This window comes from Lutjanus erythropterus, chromosome 11, assembly GCF_056507025.1.
Source record: "Lutjanus erythropterus isolate fLutEry1 chromosome 11, fLutEry1.hap2, whole genome shotgun sequence".
Classification (NCBI taxonomy): Eukaryota; Metazoa; Chordata; class Actinopteri; order Lutjaniformes; family Lutjanidae; genus Lutjanus; species Lutjanus erythropterus.
In genome coordinates this window covers 7763076-7784123 of record NC_139327.1, presented here as the reverse complement: position 1 = coordinate 7784123, position 21048 = coordinate 7763076, and the positions used below count along the sequence as shown (strand labels likewise).

Genomic DNA, 21048 nt, shown 5'->3' with positions numbered 1-21048 from the left:
TCTCTATGAAAATTTGAAAAACAGCCAAATCTCAATAATTGGCTAATACCATAAAATGTTTGTCTTGATGGTAAAATTAAATTTGGACTGATTAACATAGTATGAGAGGCCTGTGTGTTTTTGGCTAGAAGAACTCACCACACAAAATGAAACGGTGCCATATGGTATTAAATTTTCTGAAAACACACATTACAGTGAGGATTAGAAGTCTATCTGTTGACTGCATCTCACTCCCAAGGCGTCAGATACATTTCACAGTCAGTGCCCCTATGCTTTAAACCATTTCTGGCAGTGCCTACATGTTTAAACGTGCCATCGAACTCAGGTGACATAGAACAAAGAGCAAGAAAGTCCACATATGGAGGAAGTTGGATTGGATGGTTGAGTCAAACCAACGCAGGACTTTTTAAGATATTATGAAAGTTCTGTAACTTAAGTATGCAAGTTACTTTCCATACATCCCCTCCCAGTGTAAACTTAAATGGATTAAATGCGGATTGAGTTTTGTGTGTTGCATCATTGCATGTGACAATATAACTAACCACATAGTCTTTACATTATGTAAGTATTATTTTAAACTAAACCATGAGCTTTTCCTAAACCTACCAAGTAATTTTTGTGCATTTATGTTGAAAGTCTACCTTGACATCGCACATTTATTATGGCTAACTTGAGCCCTGACGTTTGACTGGTATCTACGCCTGTCTGAGAGTCACTTTGCCATCAATCAGAAACACCCGCATTTTCACATTTCGGCCAGTCGCAGGGATCCGTAGCCTTCATCCCCTTTCGCTGGTGAGCTGGTACTTGAGCTCAGATGGGAATTGATAAGATTTCATTCACCAGTGCCATTATCAATTCTGCTTTTCTGTCGAATGTTTTATCAATTCCCTTATTGATTCCTGATCAATTGTCTGCATCTCAGTGGAGGAACTAAATACAAAAAAGGCTCTCTGCAATGACTCCTTATTGTTGCAAGTTTCCAGCAGCGTGGACATCATTGTTTTGCAATACATAACCGTCATAAAACAGTCCCTCCAGGATTTCACAGACTATTTTTGGGATTATTGCAGCCTAAAAAGCCTGATTTTGGAACAGCTTTTCCAAAAAACTGCAGTGCCTGTTGCAATGTTTGTTGTTTTTTTGGGTTTTTTTGCAATAAAATTGCAGGAGCAAGTGAAGATTGCAAAAGCAAATTATAATGTTTTGCATAATTCATTAAAATTAAAGGCAGATTGTTCCAGGGAGAACAAAACTGCAGTCTATTCGGCTTTGTGTTGTAAGTGACGTTACCAAAAAGACACTAACAAAACATGTTTTATTTGTAAATGAAGTGCACCTGGGAAGGAATTCCATAAAGAAGCAAAATCTTTTGGACCTCAAACTTAGTTAAAACAACTCAAAATTCTCATATAAAAGTGCACAGAGCATTGATACATTTCAGTAACAATGACAAACTAAAACAAATTGACTGGTAGAACTCGCAGGGAACAATGAAGGTTGGTCAAGTTTGCAAAAAGTTTGGACAAAATTGCAAGGTTGTGCTGAATTCATGGGAATGGGTTGAATTTGTGTTAGCTGTTACGATTGCAACTTCCTGGAGGGACTGATAAAAGCATGCCAGCATTAGTAGAAGGAACCAATAAACTCTGAAGCATATGATTCTGACAGATCTGACAATTTGGAAGCAGTCCTTGGATCCTATCCCTGCATTTGAGTTGAGATTATTCAGGTGTGTTGACGTGTAAGCTTCACACTGTGGCTGAGTCAGTGATGTCGGCAAGAACGCTGTTTGTCCCAGTTACATATTGAGGTCTTCCTCTTCTCAGGAGTTTGGACTTCTGACTTCAACTTCCAGTTTGAACTCCTGAAGATCATTTGATCATGATGGACCATGTATTGGACCATGAACTGGAACTGTAGAACTATTCCAAACCTTTAGTCCACCTTCATTCTGTCCTTACGTCGTTGTTTTCTTCTTCTGAAGTAATATGACAAAGAACCACAACTGCGTTTCTTGGAAATAGTTTATTAAAGGTATCAGCTTTGATTTCATAGCAAAATGTTTGCTGATAAATCAAAAATGACTACTAAGTGAAGGTCAGTGAGTCAGTATTTAAATATCGGAGTAATCAGTCAGGCAGCAGCAGAGTGTGTGTTAAAGGCTGTTTGTGCCTCAGTGTGGCCTACTTCCTGTCTGACCTGACTACTGGACTTCACTCTAACACTACCTACCAAGACAAACAGGCTAATCCTGGAATAAAGCTCCATCACAGCACTATCAGGAGGCCCAGCTTTTTCCTCCCTGCCACTGTCCACACAATACAGAGGAAATGTGTCTCAGTGTGTGTGTGTGTGTGTGTGTGTGTGTGTGTGTGTGTGTGTGTGTGTGTAGAGGGGTGTAAGGCTGTCTTTGATTTTTTTTTTTTTTTTTATGTGAACTTTTGTTCCTTTTTTCTTTTTTTGTAAAGATTGTCCTGTCCCACTTCTAATCAACGAAAGCAGAACAGTTTTAGACTTTCTGCTGTTAAGTTGGAGCCATGGCCGCGGGCATGACTTCTTTTTTTTTGTCTGAAGCTGGATTGGAATTGAGGTGCCATTGTTTCTGCCTCCTGATAAGACCGATCGCGTTGGACGGACGAGGTTGGGTTTTTATCAGCGTGTGTTCAATAGGAGCCCGTGGCTCCGTCAATTGACAGATTTTCAGTAATTTCTGCTTGCCAGCAGTTCTCATGGTGTCTTGATCAGATGGAAGGCAGCTCCAATTAACCAAAGCGCTCTGTTCTTGCTAAAGGCTCAGCTGCTATCAGAAACCTGTACACCACACTGACACATGAATACTGCTGCAGAAGAATCTGAGAACAGAGATATGAGAATAAGAATCATGTTATATGCTTGCTGAAGCTATAGTATCATCTTTCTCAGCACTAATGAGCAGGTTTGTTTGTCATATAAAAGATTGTAATGCAATTATTACAATATTGCAAACAGGCAATACAGGGTTCATGTTAACATTATAATATGATTATATTTGCATGATTATAATCACATAACCATACATTTATAGTGCACATGATGTGTTGATATGTAGCACTCCTTTGTATATGCTACAAAAGCTCAGATTACCTTTGTATATTGGTGTTGAGTGCACTAAGTGTTTGTTGTGTTGCGCAGGTATTGCCTATAACAACAGGATGCAACTGAGGAGGAGTGAAGGTTGGCAGTTTCAAAGAAAGCCCTCAATGGACTCAACTGATTTCCAACTATTGTTTCTAAGACATTTATTTCTCTGTTGGGTGCCCACAGACAAACAGTCCAAATATTTTATTAACTGTATCCGACAAATGTTTTGCAGGCCAGCCCCTCACGACCCTTCAAAGGATAAGCAGTTATATATCATTGACACTTTTTGTCCATTAGTTGGTAGTGTACAGCCTGAGACAGCCTCTCAGGACAGCAACCAATGTTTTGGTGGTCCCAGTGCAGACCTTGTTGTGAGCAGTTTCATATAAGTGTGGTACTATTTTCCCTCTACCGAACTACACACACAAGCTGGTCATTGGTTAGTTTGTTTGGCCTCAACTCCCACGTCTTAAATCTGAGATTTGAGTCCTAAACAAGTCATAGTGTAAGTTTGTTTCCAGCCTCAATGATTTACGAAGTTACTTTGCTGTTAAGCTAACATTTTCTAAGCATTAGCTGGTTAATATTAGCCTCAACTTATCCTTCTTTGTGCAACTTTAAATGCTGGATGAAGTTGGAAGTTGTTGTGTCTCCGTCTAAATATTCAGCTGCATATTTTGCATACTGCAATTTATTTTTAGTTGATCACCTCATAAATTTTGTACGTGAACTAAATAATCTTTTGTAGAATCTTTTTTTTTCCAACTGGAGCTCATGGTTCTCTCCAGCAACTTGACTGGATGCTGTTGGGCTGGTTCAAAACAAACTTGCTGAGAATTAATAGCGTTAGTTGATTCAGGAAATAAAGGGAAATGAACTGATTTGTGGATTCACATTTTTTAAATGGGGAAAGGTATCAAGAATTCTCAGGTCAAAAGACTTAAGTCCATTTGAAGTCACTAGTCGTTGTTGGTGAAGTCAGAGTGGATTTGCACGTCATGTGACTCGAGTCCACACCTCTGCTGACTGATATTAGCTTCTCCATGTTGCTAATAAAAACAAAAGAAAGCTGGGAATTGCTACAGTCAGCTTCTGATCCATTTTTCATTTGCCAGACAGAATAATTTTTCCCATGAAACCAAAATCATATGAAAAGGAAAACACAGAAGAACAGACCTCTGGTTGGCTAATGGCCAGTCGTGATGAGAAGTTTGTTCACGACTAATTTTTCATCACTGACAAACATGCTGATGATCCACACTGACAGCCAAGTTTCTCCACTCACTCACTTCCTCAAGAAATGAACTGGTTCTGTTGACTTTGAATACAAACTTCACTCATTGCATCATCATATCATCATGTTTTATGTAAACATAGCCATCCTGCACGTACAAGGACAACACTGCATATCTGTGTACATTTACATAGTGTTTCCACAGTCAGTGTAGAGGATCAGTTCAGACAGGAAAGCTTTAAGTATGCATCCCAAGACACATCTGCAGCAGTCCAGCAGTGGAGATGTGTATCATGGGTAGATAGAAAGGCCTATAAACATAAAATAGTGCTTGAACACACACTCAGACTTCTCCAGCTACAGACACACACTGCTGACCCTCCTGGCCTCACACTATCTCTGTTCCCCCAATTAAGCAGATGCTTCCCTCCTCCTCTGCGCTCTCTCTCAGTGTATCCAGCGGATGAGTGGCTGGTAGTTTTACAGCTCGAGGACAGAGACGACACGTTCTTGTCTCCCACCGCTGTGTCTGCTTTAATTACACTGGAAGGAACGGCGCTCGCGCAGTTATCAGATGATGAGCTCTGTCTCGGTCTCCCGCCCTGAGAACTCTGAGTGAACGAGAAGCTGCATGTGTGTCTGTGTGTGTGTGTGTGTGTATGTGTGTGTATGTGTGTTTGAGTGCTCTTGTACTTCTTACCTTTGTGAGGAGCCAAAGTCTTTGAAACAACAGTAAGCTTCAGAAAAACATCTAATGTGAGCACTTCTTTATTCTCACTGTAACTGGATTGCTTGTCTGTGAGGATGAGTAGAGTGTAACTAGTATTTGACAGGAAACATACAAGGAACACAGCTCAATTTTGCCCCGAGCCCCCTAGTGGGTTCATCCAACCACTGTCTGTCTCAGCAACACCTTTACTTACACTGTAAATATACAACAATTTGTTTTAACTTAAAAAAAAGTTACAGGCTGCCTTAAAGTTTTAAGATGACTGAATTTCAAAGTCTGGTATCATGTCTCTTTAGAAACTTAATGTAATGAGTTGATTGAACTCTGTATAGTACATTCATTCAACTCATGATTTTAAGCCAAAAGTCGTAAAGTTAGAAGAACTGATGTTTATAAGTTCTCAAGTGTATGGACATTTTAAGTTTAATTACTTGAATGCTTTAAACTTGTATATTAATGTTGAGAAATGAGAGAAGATTAATTGAGTCCGCCTAATTCCTGTGTGACTTTTTTGCACTGTAAAAAATGGGTGTTTTGATTTTGATGAACATTAAAAGCAAATATAGACTCCTTTTTTCATTTTCTCAGTTTGAAACTGCAGTCTAAAAGGTGGGTCTTGGGAGAGTTTTAACCCTTAAACAATGCATGCTGGGAAGCATGCTTACAAGCTGATCAGGTTTCTTTAGAAACTTATTTTAATGAATTTATTGATCTTAACAGTATAGTCATTCCCCTCATCCTGTCAAGTCAAAAGACTTCAAGTTAGAAGAACTCATGTTTATAAGTTCTGAAGTGTTCGGAAAATAAATGCTAGAAATTTTAAGTTTAATTACTTGAATAAATAAAAGTTGTATATTTCAGCCATTCTTTGAGAATTGACACAAAACATGTCCTTCCAAAAAAAAAAAAAAAAAAACAATTCCAATTTTTTTGGTGAAAATGCATCCTTTAAGGATTCATATATCTGTGAAATATATAAAACATGATTTAATCAGGCATAAAAAGGGTTAGCTATACCCTAAGGACCCCTGTCTCACTTCCTGGTTTAAAAAAGGCAGGAATACTCAACCATAACATGTGACTTTACTCTGTACATTACACTATATGTACACTATATGCTTTTTTACTGTGTCAAAGATCATACAGTGTACCTGGGTGTTTTGACTTTGATTTGATGTCCACTCTTCTTCCACTTGTCTTTGCTTTGCAGCCAGTTTTTTTTTGTTTGTTTGTTTTGTTTCTGTTAGCATCAGACAGAGATATAAAAGCTTCTGCCTAAAGTGGATCTTCAGGAGCTGTTTGCTCTGACTGATTTTAAAACAGATGTTTGGACTCGATTTGATTGCATGTTGACTGTGCCACTGTTTCAGTCGAGCGTCTTCTTCCTGCCCTCTCACTTTTCTCTTATCTATTATTCATTCATGATGAAATGCTTTGGTTCTGTCTGTGTGTAAATGTGCTGCTAATGTTGCACATGACAAAAAGACCCCCAGGTCTCAGTGGGACTGACCTGCAACTACACTTAAATCCAGTCTGAAAGTCTCGTCTTTTCTGTCTCAGTGAGCAAGTGTTAAATTCTTGAAAGTGGTGTCGCTTCACTAAATGGTGCCATTTCTACTGAAAACAGACTCCATTTATAGGAACTTTTTAAGGCTTGTTACCACACTAAATTATGTCTACCAGCATATAATATACCCACCTTTTTGAGGTGGATATATTACCCTATAAGGTGTCTGTCTTATTTTTCTGTTCACTGAATTGTGTCTGTTTGTTGGTTATTCATTGACAGTGTATTACCTACAACAGATGGTGGTCAATACACCCACGCTTTGGAGAGGCAACAGGAGCAGGAGGTGTAGGAAGCAAAGCAATGTACTGCTGTGGACAGGATCAGCAGTAAAATGTATTTTAGCCACCAAAAACAAAATCCGCATAAGTTTAAAGGAAAAGTCTGTAATATATGTACTGCAATAAATCATGAAATAACCATTATATGTCATTAGAGGTAAGGGAAACATGCTAAGTTGAAACACTTACTTCACTTGACATGAACACTATAGCTGTTGTGTTTTGTTGTTTTCGCTGAATGAGTAAGTGTCTGTTTATGAGTTGTTAGAAATCTTTAATAATCTGGTAGAAGGCGTAGATGCTTTTAACTGTTAAATTGAGTAAAATGTTAATGGAGTTTGGCAGGCAGTGATACAGGCAGCCACTTAAAACTCACTGTCCAGAGTGTGTTATTTCATAGCAGTGGGCTTTTGTTTTCAGGATAACAGGCTTAACTCTACGTTGACAGACAACTGACAGTTATAAACAGTTGATCAACTTACAGTGGAGGACTCATTGTCACTTGTTATAGTCAATTTATAAGGCTGCATGAATCCTGTGCTCCTGCAGAGCTCCTGCAGAGCTCCTGCAACCTGTATATCTTACAACCTGCTGTTTGGACTGCTGTGCTAACTTTCAAACATGCAGTTGCTACATATATTGAATATTTTTACTTCTTTGCTTTGCTGTCAGATGGGAAACCATTGTTATATGTAAGCCAAATATTCTTCTCGCCAAATCAGTCAGACTCCTTTGGCAAAATAAGTCACTTTGCCCACTTCAAAAATCTGAACTCTCCTTTTAATATGTGCTATTAATTATTCATGCACTGTATGTACTTATTTTCATGTATTAGAGGTACAGTAAAGGGAGAAAGTGAAAGCATTTAGGTGCGTGACTAAATAATTCAGAACTGAAAAGAAAAGAGATTCCTGTTAATGTACATCACACTGAAGAACAGTGTGCATTATATATGTTAGGAGTGGTTGTAAATGTGTTTGCAGTAAAATAAAAGGTCAAGTTGTGCATCTGTGAGCTGGGAACTTTAAATCTCAGTTCGAATGGATGAGCAGCAAGTCAGTACCAAGAACTGTGGGCGTCAATGAATATATTGAATTATTCAGATGTGAACAGATGTGTTCTTAACAAATAGATACAACGTCTGACATTTTGTTGTAATATTCTCACTGGCCTGTCACATGATGGACATTTCCCCCAAATGTCACACTTCAGTCAGTCTCACACACTCTGTGGTGGCAGGAACTCTGAAGTCCAAGTCATATATTAAAAAAAAGAGTGCCTCATAATCATCAGACTTTGTCTTCAGTATCAAAGTAATCCAGGTGATTGTTTACTGCACAGTGTGAACAGGAACTGCAAGGAAGCCAAAGCAGCAGGAGTGTCTGTGACGCTGATTTGACTGAATGTAAAGTAACAGAAAAAAGACAGAAGCTGTAGATAGTTTTAAGTTTGATACTCACATATCCAGGAGGTTCATCCTCAGTAATGTTTCATCAGTTTTCACCTGAGTAGGGGCGGCAGTAGCTCAGTCTGTAAGGACGTGGCTTGGGGATGGGAGGGTAGCAGGTTCAAGTCCAGCATGGACCACAGAAGTACAGAGAGGACTAGTTGCTGGAGAGGCGCCAGTTCACCTCCTGAGCAGTGTCAATGTGCCCTTGAGCAAGGCACTGAACCTCCTGCTGCTCGGGGGCGCCTCTTTCTGGGCAGCATTCATCACTCTGCCACCTCTTCCACAAAAACTGTCATTGCGCAGAGTTGTTATTTTTACCTCATAATGGGATACTGAAACTAGTTCACTGTGTGACTTGACAGTACTGGGGAACTGAAGAGCTGAAGTCAGGGACCGTCTGAAATGTGCAATACAAAATAATCCAGAGAGCAGAACGGAACAGCTTTCTCATTTACTTTACTTTAAAAAAAAAAAAATCATAGACAAACTCTACATTTGTCTGGGCATCCTCCAACTGTAAACACAACCTCTATAAAATCATGCAGTAAAGCTCAGTGCAACTTATTTTCCATCACATCCTCATACAGAATAGGTTAACTGTCAGTGACTTCCAAAACAATAAAAGTACTTGGTTAAGTTTTGGTACCAAAACTACTCAGTTAGGTTTAGGAAAATATCCTGGCATAGCTTTAAATAAACACGTAAGTTTGGTAATGTGTAAGTCATGTGTCGGACATGTCTTTATGTAACTTTAAATTAATTTTTCTGTCAATTTTGTAAGCAGCTATACTTATTCATAGACCTATCAGGTGTAAAAACAGCTGTATCAAACAATTTGATATATTGTATATCTGATATTCTCGTAAAATAAAGATATCCATACATAAGTTTGTTTTACATTATACTCTTACCAACTGTTTAATTAAGTGTGCGTTTTTCAGGCCACTAGGGCTTGTTAATTTTTGATGGTGGATGTTTTGTGTAGCTGCTGAGGAAGTAAAATAATTTTATTCGTGACTGTTAAAGATGGAGTAAGCAGTTCTGGAGAAAGCTAGTTGATTGTTGAGGTTTAGGTGATCAAATACTGATGCTTTGCATTGGGTTGGTTTTTGAATGTCTTGGTCCAAGCCAACAACCCAAAATGTTGTTATTTGAATTACTCACCCAGCCTTTAACAATTTGTACAACAATTAGTTAGTACCATTTTTGCAAAGACAGGTGTATATGCACCTGCAATCTTACAAAGGAAGGGAGTTGAGCTGCAGCTTACTGATAAAGCAAACAAACAAGCAGGCTACATTCGTCTATCAGTGCAAAATTACTCTCAAACTGTTTTTCTAAGACTAGACCCTTTTCCATCTGCCTGAAAACCTCACAGTATTGTCAGCTTCAGAGACAAAAATCTAAATATTAATGACATGCCATGCTTTTGTCATTTGATCTATCTGCTGATAGGTACTCACACACATTTTCTCATGACACAAGAAGCAGCCAATCCAAAGTCAGAGCTGGTGAAATTGGGATAAGCCGTCCCATGAGCTGCTTCAGTAGTTTATCTCCATGAGAGAGCAATGTCTCCACCCAGCCTCCAGAGAGAGGACACAGTTGTCCTCCACGGAGACATCTTTGCAGCTGCTTCTCAGCGCTGATCAGATCCAGATTATATCATTGTCTCCTGTTCTTCTTCACATCCTGTCATCCTCTGACCTCCTTTCTCTGATTTTTTAATGAGACTGTAGGGAGTTTGAGGCTTTATCTTCACGTGTGATATCACAAATATGTTTTTGAGATAAAACTATAGAAAGACACTGCAACATTTTACCTATGGCGTTCTCGCTGTCCATCTATTCCTCCTCATCAGTTTACTTAAAGCAGCTGATAACACTGTCAGAGGAAGTGAGGGTCCCACCCCACCCATCATTTTTAGCATGAAAGATGCTAGTTAAGGTCACTTTCATCAAAGGCTGCTCTGCTTCTTCTGCTTTATCTACAGGGAGGCCTGCAGAAGTAAACATGCTCGATCTGACGAGTTTCCTGTAATTAGGAGATCTGCACGTACAGAAACACGCAGCAAACCCTTTTCATCAGGGGAAAGACGCGTCTCTGTTGTGCCTGCATGGTGCTCAGAGCAACGCCAAACCAACTCATGTGTACAATATACACTTGGCTCTGTGGTTCTCACACTCATCTGATTTTTCCACACTCATATTTTGCTCGTAAAATACATTCACTTCCTTTTTTTCAGAACACTTTAATTCAACACATACTGATGCATGAATAATGTGTGGCCCAATTGGCTGTTTTCCAAAGAAACAGACAGATTTGAATGTCTCTCTCAGTGATGTTGGTGTATTATCTTATTGTTTTGCTACCAGGACAGAGTTAACCAAGAGTGGAATTGCAGTGGAAGCGTGTGTAATATCCTGGTCTGTTAAACAGAATTGTTTTGGATACAGTTTTCCCAGCAGTTTGCATCAAATCTAGCATACTGGAAACCTACTCCACACAGAGGAGAACAGAATAATTCAGCCTGCACTTAGTCCCAACTCATAAAGTACGGCAGCCTGGTCAGTGCCCCTATGCTTCAAACTATGACTCTAGTGTAATGTTTTCATGTGCTGTTGTTGTATAAAGAGCAAGAAAGTCTGTGTATGGAGGAGGTGGTGTGGATGTATGAATCATAAGAACACAGGACCTGGGTGGACCTGAAACATGGCTTGGTGACATGCTGGAGCCCTCAATGCGTGGGATGAATATGAACATGAACGACACTGCCTCCCCCTCTCCTCACCCTCTCAGCCCAAATCAGCCTAGCAGTTCACTTCAGCTCACTTCAGTTCCAATACACCCAACACAGAAGAAAAAGTGTCCATGTTTCAGGTCGTTATCAGGTTATAGTGGTGTTTTACGCTGAGACAGTGGAGTGGACACACCCTCAGCATTTCAGAGAAGAGAAAATATGATTTTGAGACCTAATTTGATATATTTAGAGATTTTTTAACATATTCAAATTTGGCTGGGTGTTTAATAGCACGTTTCTGTGGTGTGACAAACTCAGAACACTCATTGATTGTTGCTTTACGCAAACATACACAATGTACATTACTTACGTAACGATGTAACACAATTATTTTAACCCAAACTGTGCTCTTTACTTTACCTGGCTCATGCAAAATTGTGTTATTTCCTTGGCCGCAACAAAAGTGGTATATTTGGCCTTGTCATAAAGATGTCATTAAGTGTTATTACACTGTCAAATGCCTCTCTAACTGTGCCCTTGACCTCAGCTAAGTGCTTCCCTGAACTTTTCATTAAGATGTCATTTAATGTTATAAGACTAGTTTGACAGCATGAATACAGCCCTGAGACGATTTACAGAGATGACTGATGGACAGATAACTTTACTTGTTGCAAAAGTAACTGCTGCTAACTGTAGCTGCCATGCAGGTAATGTCCTATTTTCATATTTTTCTGTTTTCCTTCATGTTCATGACAGATGTCATGTCATGATTATGATGGTGTTATGTCAGTCTTATACACATCCTTCAAATACAATGCTGCCACAAAAGTATTATAAATGTATCTCACTCCTTATAAGATATGATGAATTAAAACTAAGATGAAGTGTAAAACAGATAAATAACAGATAAGAAAAATTTGAATTTAATTTTAAAATTAAGGTTACTTTAGGAATTTACATTATATATTTTATATTTTTTCATATTTCTGTATATTATACTTCTGTAAGGAGTGACACAAGAATGTAAAGTATGTTTTAAGCTCACTGTAAAACAGTGAACAATAAATCCTACCAGAAATATGTATAGTCTGGACATGGATATTATGAGAATATTAGCACAAATATGGGACTTATTATAATTTAGTAAATAAAGTAGTGCACGGTTTTGTTTTTCAGTTCTTAGCTTAGTTCAGCTTCACACCGCTTTCATTTTTTCATGCAGTCATTGTTTGTTTGTTTGAAGTTTGTTTTCATGCACATGAAATTGGACTTGATAAGACATGATAAGACATTTGAATGTTTTATCTCTTTGCAAATGAATTCTTCACAGGGACTGTAATGGTCTAAAAAAGTTTGGGAACTGCTGCTTATTTCCAAATATCTTCCGTTCAAAGTGTTGAGCTTGCATAAAGTCCACACTCACCTACACTATGAAGGTAGAAAGCTTGATAAAAGCTTGCGCACCTAACCGTATAACACCTTATTAAATCAGACTTAGTGAAATTCCCCCATTACCTCCAGTGAGACCCACTTAGACCTCATTACTCCCTTCATTCTCCTCTCGCTGTGCGAACTGGCTCCCATCTGCTCCGCCATCAGTCACCATGGAATATTTAAAGCCAATCGTCCTGAAGCCTGCAGAGTGATTTCAGACCTGCCACAGAGGGAAAGATTAAGCCTCACTGACCAAATTAAGAGTGAAGAGTGAATGTTATGAATATGATCCCCGTGGCCTTGTTCATTTCTCTATCCGTCCCTCCATTTCCCATCTGTCCGTACATCCATCAATCCATTCATCTTTTCCTCCGGTGGGATGCACTCTCATCGGAATCGGGGAGGATTTCTGTCAGGAAATCTTCTTAAAGCAGCACTTGGCAACATTTTTGTGGAAAAAAAAAAAACGCCGTCTGATCAGGCTAAATCATGAAGAGCAGCCCATCCACACTAATGAGGAGCTGAAGATTTGGCCCATTTTCTCCAATGAAACGTCTGATGATCCCTGCTGGGGAGTCCTGAGCACACCACAGGTCACAAAATGCAGTTTCAGAACAAAATGCTCAATTTTCCTCTGTGCAGCAGTGAGTAAGCACCATGTCCATGCAAAGCTGGGCTCACTAGAATAAGCGAACCTCTTCAGTCCCTCTGACCCCACAAAGATACTTACAGGAATAGTTTTGGGAAATATGCATATCTGCTTTCTTGCAAAGATTTAGTTGGGAGTATTGATGCTGCTGTATCTGTCTGTTTAACATGAAGCTGCAGCCAGGAGAGGATTAGCTTAGCATAGCACAAAGAAAGGGAGCAGGACAAAATGTAATCTAATGCATAGCCTCCCTAAAAAAACGACTTGTTATTTTTACACTTTGTTTTTTTTTTTGTTCTCTGTTTAGTAAATCCAAGTTTATTGATATAAACTTTACAGATGCTTGCTTACCTGTAATAAAATGAATTAAAACTAATTTTAAGCACTGTTGGGATATAGTAATAGGGAAAACCTTTCGACTGCCCCATATTTCTTAATAAAATATTACTTTGCCAGCTAGCTGAAAAGTTAGCTAGCAAGTTGGCCCAGGGGCCACTTTTGCTAAATGACAGGAGGCCTTGGGCCAGTTAATAAACAGACAATGACAATGAACAGGGACAGAATGAATAGCATTTTTAAGTTCTTATGGTGTGTGAAGGCTGATATGCAGCAGACAACAGCCAAGGACATTATTGTACATTTACTAATTGGTATAAACAAGCCAAAAAAAATATTTTCTTGCAATTTTGTGAATTAGAAAATGGTCAGGGGCCATGCAGCACCCTATTGTGGGCCAGATTTGACCCCCGGGCATTATGTTGATTATCACTCTGTTACTTTGTTTGTTAGAGGGCTTGAAAGAAAGCTAAAACGTTAACAGAACTGTGCAGTGTTTTCTAGCTATATAAAAAGTTATTTAGCTTTGTTAGCCCACTGTGATGGCTCAGTAAAGGAGCTCTAGTTTCTCCTTCTTTGAGGAAAACTCATCGGCCGAATTAAAGGAGCTATATGTCCAAATAATAGATGAAGCAGTAGAATAATAGAAGATTAAAATGGCACAGTAGGAAAAACAGCAGCAGCTGGCTGATTAACTGGAGTGAAAGAAAGAAAAAAGAGACACATTAAAAAAAAACTATTGTGTTGAGTCTGTCCTTTAACTTACTGTGAGGAACTTGATTATTTTGCTCAGTCTGTCTCAGAAAGAGGCAGCCATTTTAAAAAGTTCAGCCTCCTCAAGTTTTAATAATGGATTGCATTTTAAATTGAAGCTCTGGCGCAACAGAATTAAATTTAATCTAGATAAACAGAGGTTTGGAGAGGGGCTTAAATTTAATCTTTCTTAATTGTAAACTAAATTAAAAGTTTGGTGCAACACAGTTTAAAATTCATGTGTTGTCTTCCGTCACAGAGATGATTATTTCATGTCAGTACATCCATCCATCCGTCCATCCGTCCCTCTCCCTTTGACTTCTTGAGCAGCCTCTCAGTGGGATCTCTTACAGGTTTACTTTAATCATCAGAGAGCTGCTCCACGGTGACTCATTATGTTTATGTTCAAGCTTCTTTCTGTCATCTGTACATGTCCACTGATCCATCCATCAGTCAACATCTCTGCAGACAGGAGGTCTGCTTCTCACCGCTGCAGCAAATCTCCTTACGCTCTTAAGTGCAATTGACACAATGAGTCTCTTCTTGTTGTTTTCAATCTCTTGTCCATGTTTTGTTCTTCTTTTCAGCACATTTTCTTCCTCTTTCATCCATCTCCTCACTCGCTAGATATCATAAAGTCTTCACTGGCACAACTTGTAATTAGAAACAATGTTTTGGAAAGAGGATATCCCACACACACTGTCTCTCTCTCATCATTGTCACCTATCAGCTCCATCCATCCCCACAGTGACAGACAGAGACACTGATACCTACACCCACTCCCTGCAGATCTCTTTACATGCATTGTTGTAGTTCTAATTTCAGCTGTGCCGCAAAAGAGAAATAGCATGAGATCATTCATCTATTATTGAATCTTCAAACCAGGGAAACCCAGATTGCAATCTTATTTCCTAAGTAGAAAATTAAACTAGAAACAGACAGGACATCTTGAGTCTTTTTAGGATTATGCTCATTTAATGTTAAAGTGTTTGTAAATGCTATTTTTAATAAACAGCAGTTTATCAAATGACAATGTGAAAACGATGTGAAAAGTGATCACTCACCTGAAGGAGATTTATGGTGAGTTTCGGCTCATCCTTTAACTTTCTGGCCACTGTTTTGGTTCACTCTCACCTTTCTCTTGGCATCATTTTCAGCTGCAGCAGGCAGCTGTTTTTAGAGAAAAAGATAAAGCAACCCACTGTACATTATCTGCTCAGCAGCAAACAGCAGACAGACACATTTAAGCGACAAGGTGGCAAACATAGTGCAGCAATTTGCCGATAAAGAACCAGATATTTGCCTAGCAGTTGGTGGAGACCAAAACAGAGCTAAAAGAGAGTGTATATATATATAGTGTTTGCTAACAAGTCCACTGTATCAACCCAAGAGATACGTCCATGTTGTGTTCACAACTTGTTTCCACTGCCCCAAGTGACTAAAGTTCAGTTCCTGGAAGCTTAAAGGGATAGTTCAGATTATTTGAAGTGGGATTGTATGAGGTACTTATCCATATTAAGTGTTTTCTACAATAGATTTTGATCAACACACCCCCAGTTTGGAGAAGCAGCAGGAGTACCAGTGTAGGAAGCTAAGCTATTTACTGCTGTGGACAGGGTCAACAGCAAAATGTATTTTAGATACCAAAAGAATATTTTCAGCGCTTAAATCTTGCGTCAGACGAGCTATTTCTGCTGCTATCTTAGCCAAATATTGTGCTCTGCTGAGCCACCAGACTTAACAAAAACAGTCATTTTACCTCACAGGACGCAGGAGTTGCTGGTCTACTGCTGCCGTGTTCAGTTGGTGTGTTTGTGTGATTGTGAAACTTTGGTGAATCTGAACTAACCCTTTAAAACACCAGAAGTCGCACAATAACACAAACTAAGGCAGCAGCAGACCAGAAACTCCCATGTTCTGCAACGTAAAATTACTGTTTTTACCAAAGGAGTATGGTAGCAGTTTTCGACTCATATAACAGCAGTTTCCCATTGGAAAAGACTGACAGCAAGGTAAACCAGTGAAAATATTCTAAATATGGTGCACACTTAAACTGATATAGATTTTTTCTAGGTTGTTCTTTGCCCTTTAATATGAGAAGAAATACCTACAAGGAGTATACAACGGCCTTACAAGTGTTTTTTAACAATACTACCACACTACACACTGTCCTTGTCTCTTTAGCTGATTTCCTCCTGGTTCTTCATTTTCCCCGTCACCACCCTAACATTCTGTTCCAGAGGAAAGCTCAGACTAAGCAGGCAGGACACCTCTAAAACGCGCTTTCATTGTGACTTTAAAGCAGCACTGGGGAACTTTGCAAGTTGGTGGCCCCAAATGGCAGCGAGCCTGAGGCAAGCCTTTGAATACTGTGGACTTCAATACCCACAAGTCATGTACCATGACATTAGTAGAGCAGGTTTCTTCTTTGTAGTGTCTCGCTGGTGCAGAGGTAGTGAAGAGGTTGAGCTATCAGTGATGAGTCTGGACAGAACATTACTTCACACGTCTGAATTGGACTGTGCACTTACATTTCATTGCATCACATCCTGTGCATGAAGAAATATTCTTGTTAGTGACAATTGTGACCCCCAAACACTGCTACTAATTAGTAAGAATGACTTGCTTTTCCCCTGTCGCAGTACAGTGCAGTAGGCTAATACAGTATGCATGGTGCATGTGTGTGACAAGCTTGTGTGGCTTTAAAATCACTATTTTTGGAGTGCAGTGGAGTGGATGAGGAGTGTGTGTGCATGTAAGTGGATGTCATTAGCTGGATTTCCATCTTTTTGCATTAGTATTCACATGACTGTCATGTCGATAAAACACACACAACACACACACACAGAAATCCAATCAACTTTTTTAAAATGTGCATTCACACCAGCCATTTTTCCGTGATTGCACACAAACACACTTAGTGAGACTAATCAAAATGGATTTGGGTGCACCGTTTGTCATTTTGGATTTGTTAAAGGGACAGTTCAAAGCAAAATTATGCAAAATGTGTTTCTCCCCTGGCCTGTAGTGCTATTAATCCATCTGGATTTTTTGGGTTTTGGAGATATTCGCCCTTGAGATTTCAGCTTGTGGTGCTCAGAGCACCAAAAAAATACAAAAAACATTCAAAACCAGTGTCTCTTTCCAAAAATCATGACCCAGTTGCTCAAGGTAACTACTTACTTTTCTACTAGAAAGAAAGTAGTTCCCACATGGAACTGCTCACAGCAAGATCTGGGGATTATCTTGATTATCTTAGTGGTGATTCTTGGAAAGAGACACGGGTTTTGAATTTTTCAAATGTACGTTTTGGCCTCTTTGACCACCACAATCTGAGTGCCATCTAGTTCCATTATAGTGGAGAGAAGGCAGACCTGATATCTCCAAAACTCTGCAACTCACACCAAAAACAGGCCAGGGGAAAAACAGTATGCACTTTTGATTGTGGGTTGAACTGTTCCTTTAAAAGGAATATTATTGGACAGGAAGAGTGTGAAAGACAGAGAGAAATCCTGTCTGGAGGTGAGGTGGAAAGGTTACAGATGAGAGAGAAAAATAGAAGAAGAGGGAAAAGGCTGTGAGGAGAGGGTGATAAAGAAGAAAAAGGGATAAAACACAGGAAAAAAGTCACCCTGCTGTGTGTGTGTGTGTGTGTGTGTGTGTGTGTGTGTGAGAGAGAGAGAGAGAGAGAGAGAGAGATTGTCCCCCTATATTGATCATATCATACTATCTCTGTCTGATTATCTCTGTCATTAATGGAAGTAAAAAGGCAGATGTACACTTTCTGTTGACTAAAAACATGATCCAAATCAGAATCATGAGGGAATGGCATTCATTTGAAACAATGTCAAAAACCTGTAATTACTGTAAACATAAATTAAGCACAGTCAGCCACTGAGTGTTAATGAACACTATCTCAGTCAAACGTGAACTGTCACAGTAACAGTACACTTGAGTCAATGCACTGAAAAAAGAGAATTGTTGAACCAATTAAAATAAAATACTTAAATCAATAACACCCTCATTATTTTTGTTAATCAAGTTAACAAGTTGTTTTAAAGATGCCGTTTTTAATCTTGTTAGCATGCCCATGTGGTGTTTGTTATATGTTACAAGGTGTATCAGGAGCGAAATAAGCAGCAAACACCATGTCTGAGCATTCTTTGCTTTGACACGGCAGTAAGCAAGGGCAGACTCGAAAAGCCAGATTCAGTCAGGCTAGGGATATGACATCATAAATCTAAAGAACCAATCCCGTTAATCGAGGGTGTGGCGCTGCACATATCATTAGTGGTGATGCAAAGCCCACAGGAGAAGCCGGACGTAGCTAGTTTTTCTCGCAAAACAGAGGAGAAGCTACGTAGGGTTGGGAGTCGAGGGGGGTGCGGTGTATGTGGAGTGGGTAGGAACTATGTGCATATTAATGATCCTTGAATAATTAATGAAGGCAGGGTGTAGAACTGTATGTAAGACAATTTAACAAGGTGTTTGAACTTGTTTTGCAATAAAAAAAAAAGATATCAGACACACTTCATGCAGAACATATTCAGCATACAAACAACATACATATTGTTAAAACATGACTACAGGAAGACTTTAAATTTAAGGCAGATCAATTTAAAAGTTACCAATTATCCAACTCAAGTATTTCCTTTATCCAAAAGTAAAACACTGGTCCTGTACAACTTAATAGTATGGATTCAGGAAAATTATTATTATTTTGTTTCTAGATCAGACAATTTAACCTATTTAGGTGATCCATTTGACATCATCATCATCATCATCATCATCATCATCATCACCATCATCATCATCATCACTTCTTTTGTGTAGCACCTTTAAAAACAGAATTAACAGAGTGGCTTTGGCAACACAAAGCAAAAGAACAGGATACCCAGGAGGCAGTATAACAACAGGAAGCCAACACAATGCCAAACAGAAGCAAGATTAAAATTAAGCTAAAACTGAAGTAAAAGACACTAAAGCAGCAGAAATAAGACAAAACATAAGAGAAACCAGCTGCAGCTACTTAGAGGTGGAGGTGGGAGATAAGAACAGGAAAACAAGAAAAACATGACAATAAGAATCAATAAAAATAGAGGAAGAAAAATACAGAAACAACATCACATGATGCTGCCCAGTCAGTATAAATGACTAAGAAGACATCATGTATTATCAGTATAAATTAATGCAAATAGAAAGAATAAAAAGATTAAAAAAAATCTATTAGAAATTTGATATCACATAAAAGCAAGCCTATCCAACTTAATATATTATAACATGTAGAGGTCATGATGTCAGATACTAACTCAAATCTAAAAAAAAAGAAAAAATGGCAAGGGATCGAGGTGTAATTTCAAGTTGTTAACAACAAAAGACTCACTGAGACTAATTCAAAACATGACATTATGTCAACTACTACTGAAAAACACTTTTTACAGTGTGTAAGTGATGAAATAGTTTTGAAGTGGATATCACCTCCAAAATGATTTTCAACAGAAAAACTGTAAATAAACCTGTACAAAAAGGGCTTTTCATATTTGTATCTTTGAGTTGCAGATGTGTTTTGGCTCTCTGCTGCCCCTCTCTGGCCATTACTTTGTACTGCACTTTACTCTGCCAGTGAACATCTGTGTACAGTGGTGTCAGGCCACTTCAAATAAATCAGCACTTCTTATTTTGCCATGATACAGATTGTTCTTTGTTCTGTTTAGCTCATAGTGTTCTCACTTGAGGTACTGAATGTAGAAATCAGATTATATTTTACAGAACTGAGCTGAATACCAGTCAAACACATGATCCCTTATTGGTTTAAACTGATATCCAAATGCAGCAGAGATGTTCAGTGTAACATGGCATAAAACAGAGAAAAGCAGGAAATCTCTGTATCTGAAGGGATGAAAACAGCTTTTTCTCCATTAATTAATAGATTATCAAAATAGTTCTTGATTATTAGAGCTGCAACAATTAATCGAGTATTCAGTTATTCACTATTATTCATTGAATTATTCACTATTAAATTACTTGCCAACTATTTTGATAATTGATTATATATATAAAACTGAGTGATTTATATATATATATATATATATATATATATATATATATATATATATATATACATACATTTTACCATTTTCTGACATTTTATGGACAAAACAACCAATCAAGTAATCAGGAAGATAATCCACAGTTGGATCAAGTATGGAAATAAACCTTATTATTTTCTTCTTGATCAACTGATTGATTAGTCAAGTTATCATTGGAGTTCTACATGTTATTTCTGCTGTGTCTGTATTCAGGTGAATGTTTTGACATTGATAGTAAAAGAGTTTTTTCCAGAAGATCACTGCACGAAGTATTTGTTTTTTTGGTCTCATATTAGCGTCACACAAACGTCACATAAAGTCCCATATAATTCCCTTAGATCAAATCTTTTAGAGATAAAAAGCTCTGTGGACATGCAAACAGACAGAATGACTTTTTGGAGTGGCCTGATAGAAACTGAGGTTTCTGGACGGAGATACAGCCTGATGATGTAACTGCAGGATGTGCACTGTCCAGTTATGAAGACGTAATCTCCACAAGTGCTCACCTGCATGGATATTCTTCCAGTTTTGGTTGGTAGGAACAGCATCTGTAATGATTTTCATTGTAATGAACAGACTTTTTAGCTGTTTGTAGTATGTTCCTTCTAAATCCATGATGACCAATGGGATTTTAAAAACGTATTTATGATATTCATACTGCG

At 38.5% G+C, this 21048-nt stretch overlaps 1 protein-coding gene across 1 annotated transcript in view; it reads left to right on the top strand.

Moving 5' to 3' along the window:
* esama (endothelial cell adhesion molecule a) overlaps positions 1-21048 on the top strand; it is an 84749-nt gene that overhangs the window by 53022 nt on the left and 10679 nt on the right. The gene's annotated exons all lie outside the window — the stretch shown is intronic.